This window comes from Trachemys scripta, chromosome 19 (genome assembly GCF_013100865.1).
Source record: "Trachemys scripta elegans isolate TJP31775 chromosome 19, CAS_Tse_1.0, whole genome shotgun sequence".
Classification (NCBI taxonomy): Eukaryota; Metazoa; Chordata; order Testudines; family Emydidae; genus Trachemys; species Trachemys scripta.
Window position 1 is genome coordinate 1,224,529 of NC_048316.1, and position 8,659 is coordinate 1,233,187.

Here is an 8,659-nt window from a genome sequence, read left to right on the forward strand (position 1 = left end):
ATGATGCTGAACAGGATTTGACCTGGAGTACACTGACTGGACAGTCAATACATACCTCAACTGGTAAGTGACAGCTTTCAGGGGCCATCTTCAGAGTTGTGGTAATTCATGAAGCACCTGAACACTGGGATGAAAAGACTGGACATGAGCTGAGGTTCTTTACCATGCAGGAAGGTAAAGGTTAAATATGAGAGGTACTGATGGATTTTGTTAGGAAATTGAGGGAATCTATTTCTATGGGGGAAATTTAGTATTCTCTACTGTCAAATTGGTTTGGCATTCAAAAAATTAACTTCAGGAGTTTATAGCACAGTGTCTTTGGTATTACTTAAAGAAAGATGCACATATGTACTTGTAAATATCACTGTTTCTTGAACACATGGCCAATCTATGGCTCTGATGTCGCTTGAAGAAGATAAATCTCTCTGTGGTGCATTCAACTACGAAGACAGCTTCAAGAGAGCTGTTTCTGTGATTAACAGCAGGTATCCCCAGCTTCTGTCAACCTAATGAGCTCTGCTAGGAAGAGACAGGAAGACACTCTACATGCCAAGAGGCACAGCATCCCTGGGTACTGATATTTTAGAAGCCACTTCTTCCTCGTAATGCTACACTGGACCTCAGTAGATTATTTGATTCAATAAGAAGTTAGAGTTTGGAATACTTTACACAGGGCTGTCAATTAATGCAGTTAACTCAAGCAATTAACTCAAACAAATTAACTAAATTAAAAAAATTAATCGTGATTAATCGCAGTTTTAATTGCATTGTTAAACAGAATACCCATTTAAATTTATTATAAATATTTTTGGATGTTTTTCTACATTTTCAAATATATTGATGTCAATTATTCATATGCTAAACATTCGTATACCCCTTCATGCTTCAGTCACCATTCCAGAGGACATGCTCCCATGCTGATGAAGCATGAAGGGGCATACAAATGTTTAGCATATTTGGCACATAAATACCTTGCAAAGCTGGCTACAACAGTACCATTCAAATGCCTGTTCTCACTTTCAGGTGACATTCTAAATAAGAAACAGGCAGTGTTATCTCCTGTGAATGTAAACTAACTTGTTTGTCTTAGGGCAGGTCCTCACTACCGTGGGTGGGGGGGTTGGGGAGGGGGGGTCGATTTAAGATACGCATTAGACCTATCGGAGCCGACTTACCCCGCTGTGAGGACAGTGGCAAAATCGACCTCCGCGACTCCCCGTTGACGGCGCTTACTCCCACCTCCGCTGGTGGAGTAAGAGCGTCGATTCGGGGATCGATTGTCGCGTCCCGACGAGACGAGATAATTCGATCCCCGAGAGATCGATTTCTACCCGCCGATTCAGGGGGGTAGTGTAGACCTAGCCTTAGCAATTGGCTGAACAAGAAGTAGGACTGTGTGGGCTTGTTGACACTGAAGTTTTACATAGTTTTATTTTTTAATGCAGTTATGTAAAAAAAATAATTTCTACATTTGTAAGTTGCGCTTTCATGACAAAGAGATTGCACTACAGTACTTGTATGAGGGGAACTGAAAAATACTATTCCTTTTGTTTATCTTTTACAGTGCAAATATTTGTAATCAAAAATATAAAGTGAGCACTGTACACTTTATATTCTGTGTTGTAATTCAAATCAATATATTTGAAAATGTAGAAAACATCCAAAAATATTTAAAGGCTATTTTATTATTGTTTAGTGCAATTAAATTGGCAATTTATCATGATTTTTTTTAATCTTGTCATTAATTTTTGTAACCGTGTGACAGTCCTAACTACATGATAAACCAAACTTTAAAAACCAAACGACTAGACTGAATACAATGCAAGTTGTACTTAACATGTCTTGGATGTTATCAAATGCCATTTGATATGCCTTTCCCGCATAGGCAATAAGCAACTAGTCAAAGAAATATTCTCATTGTTCTCAGGAGAGTTCAGAGCTGATTTAGTTTGTGTAGTCAAAATACTCCAGCCCTGTAAGTACTGGCTGTTGTACAACTATGTAAAAGGTTTTAGAACACTAGCCATCTTGCTGTTTCCACAAACTACACATAACAAGGAACAATCTGAATTACTTCATGCTTTTCATTAAGTTTGAGTTAAAAGGCATAATTGAGTTGTATCGAAGACTGTAAAAAATACGTAGGGTTACCATATTTCAGCAAGCAAAAAAGAGGACGAGAGGAGCCCCGCCCTAGCCCCGCCCCTGTCCTGCCCTAGCCCCGCCCCTCCCACTTCCCACCCCCCTCAGAACCCCCAACCCTCCCCCCGCTCCTTGTCCCCTGACTGACCCCTCCTGGGACCCCTGCCCCTAACTGCCCCCCAGGACTCCACCCCTACCTAAGCCTCCCTGCCTCTTGTCCCCTAACTGCCCCCTCCTGAAACCCTCCCCCCATCCTAACTGGCCCCCTAGGACCCTACCCCCTACCTGTCCCTTGACTGCCCCAACCCTTATCCACACCTCCAGACAGAGACCTGGGACTCCCACGCCCCATCCAGCCACTCCCCACCCCCTGACAGCCCCCCCCAGAACTCCCGACCCATCTAAACCCCTCTGCTCCCTGTCCCCTGACTGCTCCGATCCCTCTCCACACCCCTGTCCCCTGACAGCCCCCCCCAGAACTCCCAAACATCCCCCCACACTCCTTGTCCCCTGACCACCCCTCCTGGGACCCCTGCTCTTAACTGCCCTCCAGAACCCCACCCCCTACCTAAGCCTCCCTGTTCCTTGTCCCCTATCTGCCCCCTCCTGAGACACCCCCACCCTAACTGCCCCCCCAGACCNACTCCCCCCCCCCCCCCGCTCCCTGTCTCTTGACTGCCCCCTCCAGAACCTCCCTGCCCCTTCTCCGACCCCCTGACCCCCTTACCCTGTCGCTCAGACCAGCGTGCTGGGGAGGAGGAGCAGGGGGAGGAGCTCCAGATTGCCGGTGTGAACGGCCGGCTGGTGATCTGTGAATGCAGGGAGGGAGTGCTCTCAGCTGCAGGGGAGAGGAGGGGGAAGTGGAGGAGGGGCTCTTTGTGGCTGTCGGAGCCCCATGTAAATGGCACCATCCGGCCGACTGTGCCCTGTTAGCCACGCGCGCTCTGCATGGGGGGGGGGGGGGGGATAGAGGAATAGTTACAATGGGATAGATTCGGTCGCTCCCACTCATCTTGACTGTACCTAACTCTGAAAGTAGTTATGTGTAGCACTGTGGTTATAGCTAAGGTTCAGTGAGAGTCGGCCTAAATGTATTTTTGTTTATTAAAAACACGGACATTACAAATATCAAGTCTACATTAGATCTACATTAGATCTGTGTTTAATCTGATGCATATTAATCAGGGCTTTCTTTTTTCCAATTCCCCAAACAACTTTTCTATGGATTTTCCATACCTGTATATTTATTGTGAACCAGAAAATGTAGCTTAAAAGCATTTAAAAATCTCTTGGCAAATTATGTAGCAACAGGTGATTTGACTCATATAACGAAATATTACAAAACACAAGACACTAATTCAGAAAGACCTACAAAAATAAGCAGCTGAAAGCTGACTAATCAAAGACTGGCACAACATTCACAGGATTTTGGCTTTAACAAATGGTTATGCGGAGTAGGTGGTCACGAGTACTCTTATTTTTCAGGGTCAGGAAGTACCCTAGGAATCTCAAATTAAAAACAGAACAAAATGGTCTTTGTCCCGAAAAACTCACAATTTAAACAGGCAACCATTTTTAGTAACTTCTTAGAGGCCAAAACACAACTACAAAAGTTGCTTAACACCATCAATTATTGCCTCTATGCTTTTCAAACATTAGAAGACTACCAAAATACTCTTGGTGCACTCTGAAAATGCATCCGAAGTAGTGGGTATTCACCCACAAAAGCTCATGCTCCAATACGTCTGTTAGTCTATAAGGTGCCACAGGACTCTTTGCTGCTCTGAGGATATTGTCTCCCAGATTACCTGGTTTTAAGAATTCAATAATTCTTTCTCACTTTCTATACATAAATAAATGCTCAAAATATAACCACAGTTTAAGTTTTACACTAATTCATATCCATTCTAAACTGACAAATGCATTAAGAGAACAGCAAAATAATTCTGAATTGAATATGTTGAAGAAAAATGATGTTAAGTATCATAACTACATCTATCTAGCTATCAAGGAAACAAAAATCTATTCTTTCAAATGTATTCTTAAATGTATTCTTAAAAGTCCTCTGGGCCAACTGAAAAATTAAATGGTAAATGTTTCTCAATTGAGCTATGATATCTTGACACGCAAATGATGTGTTTTGAATGTTGTGGAAAAACTTCTTGAAGAAAGATCAGGAATCATTTTATGTTATTCACAAACAGAAAACTGCCCTGAGCTGGTGCGAGAACTGGTGCTCAGAGTTATTTTAATCCATAGTCCTAGGAGCATCTCCTGAACACTGCTGTTCCTGTGGAAGGAGGAGGAGTTTCTAGGTCAACCATTTTGGAAATAAATATACTCCAAAACAGAACTTCAGGTAAAATTTCAGACCATCACAACTTTAACCCTCCTTTTCTGATTTCTTCCAGACTTCTCAAAAAAGTTATCAAAGGATGACACAATGTGTGAAGTTTCAGGATTTTATTGTATGAAAAAATTGGTCTTATAATGGGATATAGCTTCAGGTTTAGTTGTGGAGAGACTATCTTTCCAGAACAAGCATATCTACAAAAACATCAGTTTGAAGGGGAAAACATTGCCTCTTTGTATAGTAAAAACAAGAGGAACAGAAATTCTACTTCACAAATATTAATAGTCAAAAACAATGCTATTCAAATCCAGTTTCACAAAATCATTTTCTAAAAAATAGTTATGATGTTGGGCTTAACTGAGAATTCATATGAAATCCCACTTTTACCATCCCAAACAGCAATGTATATACAGTGTCTCAGTATCTCAAAAATGTAAAGCCATAATTAAATGGGTTGGCTAAAGTGATGATTTTACAATCTCTAGTAAAAAAAATTAGAATTTATAAGGAACACTTTCTTCACCATGAAATATAAGAACACCATGAAGTTGATTTAAAAATAGATGAGATTTTGATAAGCAAATATATTTCCATTATTTTAGTTAAAACTGAATCATCTGAAATCAAATCTCAATAAAAAATTTTAAGCATTTTAAAATGCCCCACTTCTCTAACTGCTTATTGCATTTTTTGCAAAACCCCAGTTTTTAAAAAACCTGTCTATGTACTGAATATTAAATAGCTGAGAAACTGTGTTTTGCTCTTTAAAATTAAGTTAAATATCCCCAAAGTAGTTTTGCAGGAGTACAAAAAATACAGTTACAGAGTCAGGAGAAGATAATCTACAACAGACTAAAGTAATCTTTGGTTGTGTCAAGTACTTGTCAATTCACAATGTTCTCTCAATAACAATAATTTTATACAATGATATGGAATCAAGGTTTGGTGACAGAATCAGTTAATCTTAAACAAGAAATATAATAATGTCGAAGTTTACTTAATTCAGAATAAGAACCACAGTCATGGAGAAAGGGACAAGATCCCCACTTTCACTGTTTTCATATCCTACTGATTTTATTATTCACAGTATATAATTTTGTGCATCTACACCAATATTTAAGACTGTGTTCTGCTGAAGAAAATTTAATGCTGCTAAACTTAGTTTATGCAGAAGATTCTCTTCTCTTGGTACAAAGGCCAGGCCACTATGACCACCCATAAAGGTCAACCCTTTAAATACATTCACGAGATAAATTGAAAGCAGTACAATATACACTGAAATTAATGGAAACCACGAGCCTTAATCCAAGGGCAGAATTAGTCTCTTGGCCGCTGCCAGTGAATCTCATCCTTACATCACTTGTGATGGTCTACAGTAATAACTTTTCAGAGGTAACAAAGGTACAGATGACAGTGTCAAGGTCCACATCCAAAAGACTAAGCTAAACTGATTCTCCACAGACAATGTAGTGCTGAGAAGATTATCATAATCACTTATAGTAATTGTAGCTAAAATTAATTTTATTGGCAAATAGTTTAAGACATACTTGCATCAATTATACCACGACAAGTACTATTAAAAGATTTGAACACAGCTCCAACAATGACTGACACATACCCCACATTCAGACGATACTCTCAATCTCTTCTCCTAGCCTATTACACCTTTTGAGCACCAGAAAGACAAATCATATTCCACACACCTTCTAGTTCACCCCATATTCAATCATTTCCCCCTCAAACTTGACTACTGGGTAATTTTACCCAGAACTCCTATAACTATAGATGCTATCTGCATGAGATATTATAATTAAAGTTTACAATTTATGTGCACAAACGACAGCATTATGTGAAGATTTTTGTGATAGTCTTGTATGAATGACGTGACACGAAAAAACAAAGTTTACACTTTTTAATGGCTTTGTAATCCAGAGAAGTGTCTGAAATCACCAAGCTCATTCAAGATAAAATACTGCTCTATTGTTCCAGCCATGTTAAGAGTTGTACTTGCCTAAATATTTCTCTAAAACCAGCATCTTTTAAAACCATAGGAATTGCTACTAATTCATGCTTTGTTGCAAATATAAATGCTATCACAGAAGAAAGTCAATTAAAAAAGAAAAACCTAATGACTAAGTTGCAAATTACAGCCCAATTCATGTGAGACAACACATATGTAAGCATGATACTGAGCACTGCTCTAGAAATTTTTTAATTTTTGATGGCAATTAAAAAATAAAAACCCTGACCTAATTAATCTCATTACAATATTTTGTAAATTACAACTTGCAAGATCAAATTAGATTTGAGACAAAAAGCGATAACATGTTTCCAACTTTGCTAAACAGATTTTTACAAATTAAGATTTTTGTTTTTGCGCTTGAGTGATCACCTGCTGTCATGTACATTTTGTCGTTTCATTTTTAGTTAAAACCTTTTGAAATTTGATACAAATAATTGATTACAGTGAGTCAAATTTTAATTACGGTATCCACTAAAATATTTGGGTTTTTTTCCCCACAACTAATTATTTCTTATAAAACAACTTTCCATAAATATGACAGGTATTATTTGAATAAACAATTCATATCTAAAACTATATTGAGGGTACTAAGATATAACTTGCACCCTTACTACTTAAGAGATTCAATAGGCAATGGTTTACACACAAACAGACTGTACTTTAAGTTTCAATTTGTACCCCTAAACAACTGAATATTAATGGAATGAGTACATTTCATGTCTTGACAACAACCACAAAAATCCTGTTATGGTTAACAAGAGTTACACAGGCACAATCAGAGAATTACCTCCTGCTTTCTTTTTAGAACTGGACTGCAGGTCTGAAATACTTTATTAGTTGCATCCTCTGCTCTTAAGGGTTTCTCAGTAGTTGCTAAGCTAGCTAAGTCTCAAATCCATTTTGCAAGGGGGGAATAAGTATTGCTTTACTGCTAGGAAGTCTATCATTATCCATTTTAACAGTAATTTCACATTTTTAAAACAATACTGTTTAGTACAGTACCAAAGCCATATCTTCATTAAGTCCTGACAACAGTAAGAACATTTAAATCAGACACATGTTGAGTTTAACTACGCCTTTGAGAAACACTGCAACATATACAAACAGAACAGACTCCTACCAAATTAGTCAGCATGCTCATTCTGTCTTTTTGAAACTAGCACAGTTCAAAGCTCATTAAATAACAGAAGTGTCTCAGAAAGTCAGTCAGCTTCTGTTAGATACCAAAGGTCATGGGTTTCCATATTAACAATTTCACCTACAATATTTCCTGAGTCTTCTTGAGCAAGAAAACAGCCAATAAGCACCAAGAAAAGTGCTATCAAAAGAAACAAAATTAGCTACCTCATTAGTGTTCCAGCGGTGCCTCTCTTTTGGTAAACTTGAACATTTTGGTAGACATTCAAGCAGCTTCTTCGGTAAAAAGATTTTTACATGACTGCCATTGCTGTTCCCATGATCATCTAGAAGGAAAAGAATACATATGATGCATCTAACATGAGGGGGGAAATTGTTAGAGTAAAATCAAATTAACAAGACCTGAAAAATCCACTAACCTACTTGCCACTGAGGAGCAGGTAACTTTCCATGGCAAGTGGCAGTAGGAAAACCAATTAACTTTGGGAGAATTTAAGATTTCATTTTAAAAACCATCAAATATCTATCCCTTATGATCACAAAAGGTAACGTTCTGAATGCCAACTGAATATAAACTGAAGCAATGCCAGCTTTCTAAGGCCTGGTATCCATTAGAATTGTGGCAATATAGTAATGTTGCTTGGGGTATCATTTCTGGCAACATTTTTATAGCAGCAAAAAACTGCTTTTGCTGGTATAGTGAGAGAAACAAGATGCAGAGCTTGAAAGCTTGTCTCTTTCACCAACATAAATTGGTCCAATAAAAGATATTATCTCAACACATGCATCTGATGAAGTGGGTATTCACCCACGAAAGCTTATGCTCTAATACATCTGTTAGTCTATAAGGTGCCACAGGACTCTATCTGTCGCTATCTCAAACAGTCTTTCTAATATCCTCGGACTGACGTGGCTTCAACTACACTGCATATTTGCTGGTATAGATTATTTCACTCAGGGAAGTTATATAAGCCATACTGGAAAAAGCACTTTTTTGCCAGTAT

At 38.5% G+C, this 8,659-nt stretch overlaps 1 protein-coding gene across 9 annotated transcripts in view; it reads right to left on the reverse strand.

The window, feature by feature from the left end:
• Window positions 1-7,902, reverse strand: part of CAMTA1 (calmodulin binding transcription activator 1) — an 877,916-nt gene extending 870,014 nt beyond the window's left edge. For all 9 annotated transcript variants that reach the window (XM_034753730.1, XM_034753728.1, XM_034753726.1 and 6 more), the window contains exon 1: window positions 7,863-7,902. The gene's annotated coding sequence lies outside the window, so the exon portion shown is untranslated. The remainder of the gene's footprint in view (window positions 1-7,862) is intronic.
• Window positions 7,903-8,659: the final 757 nt, after the last annotated feature.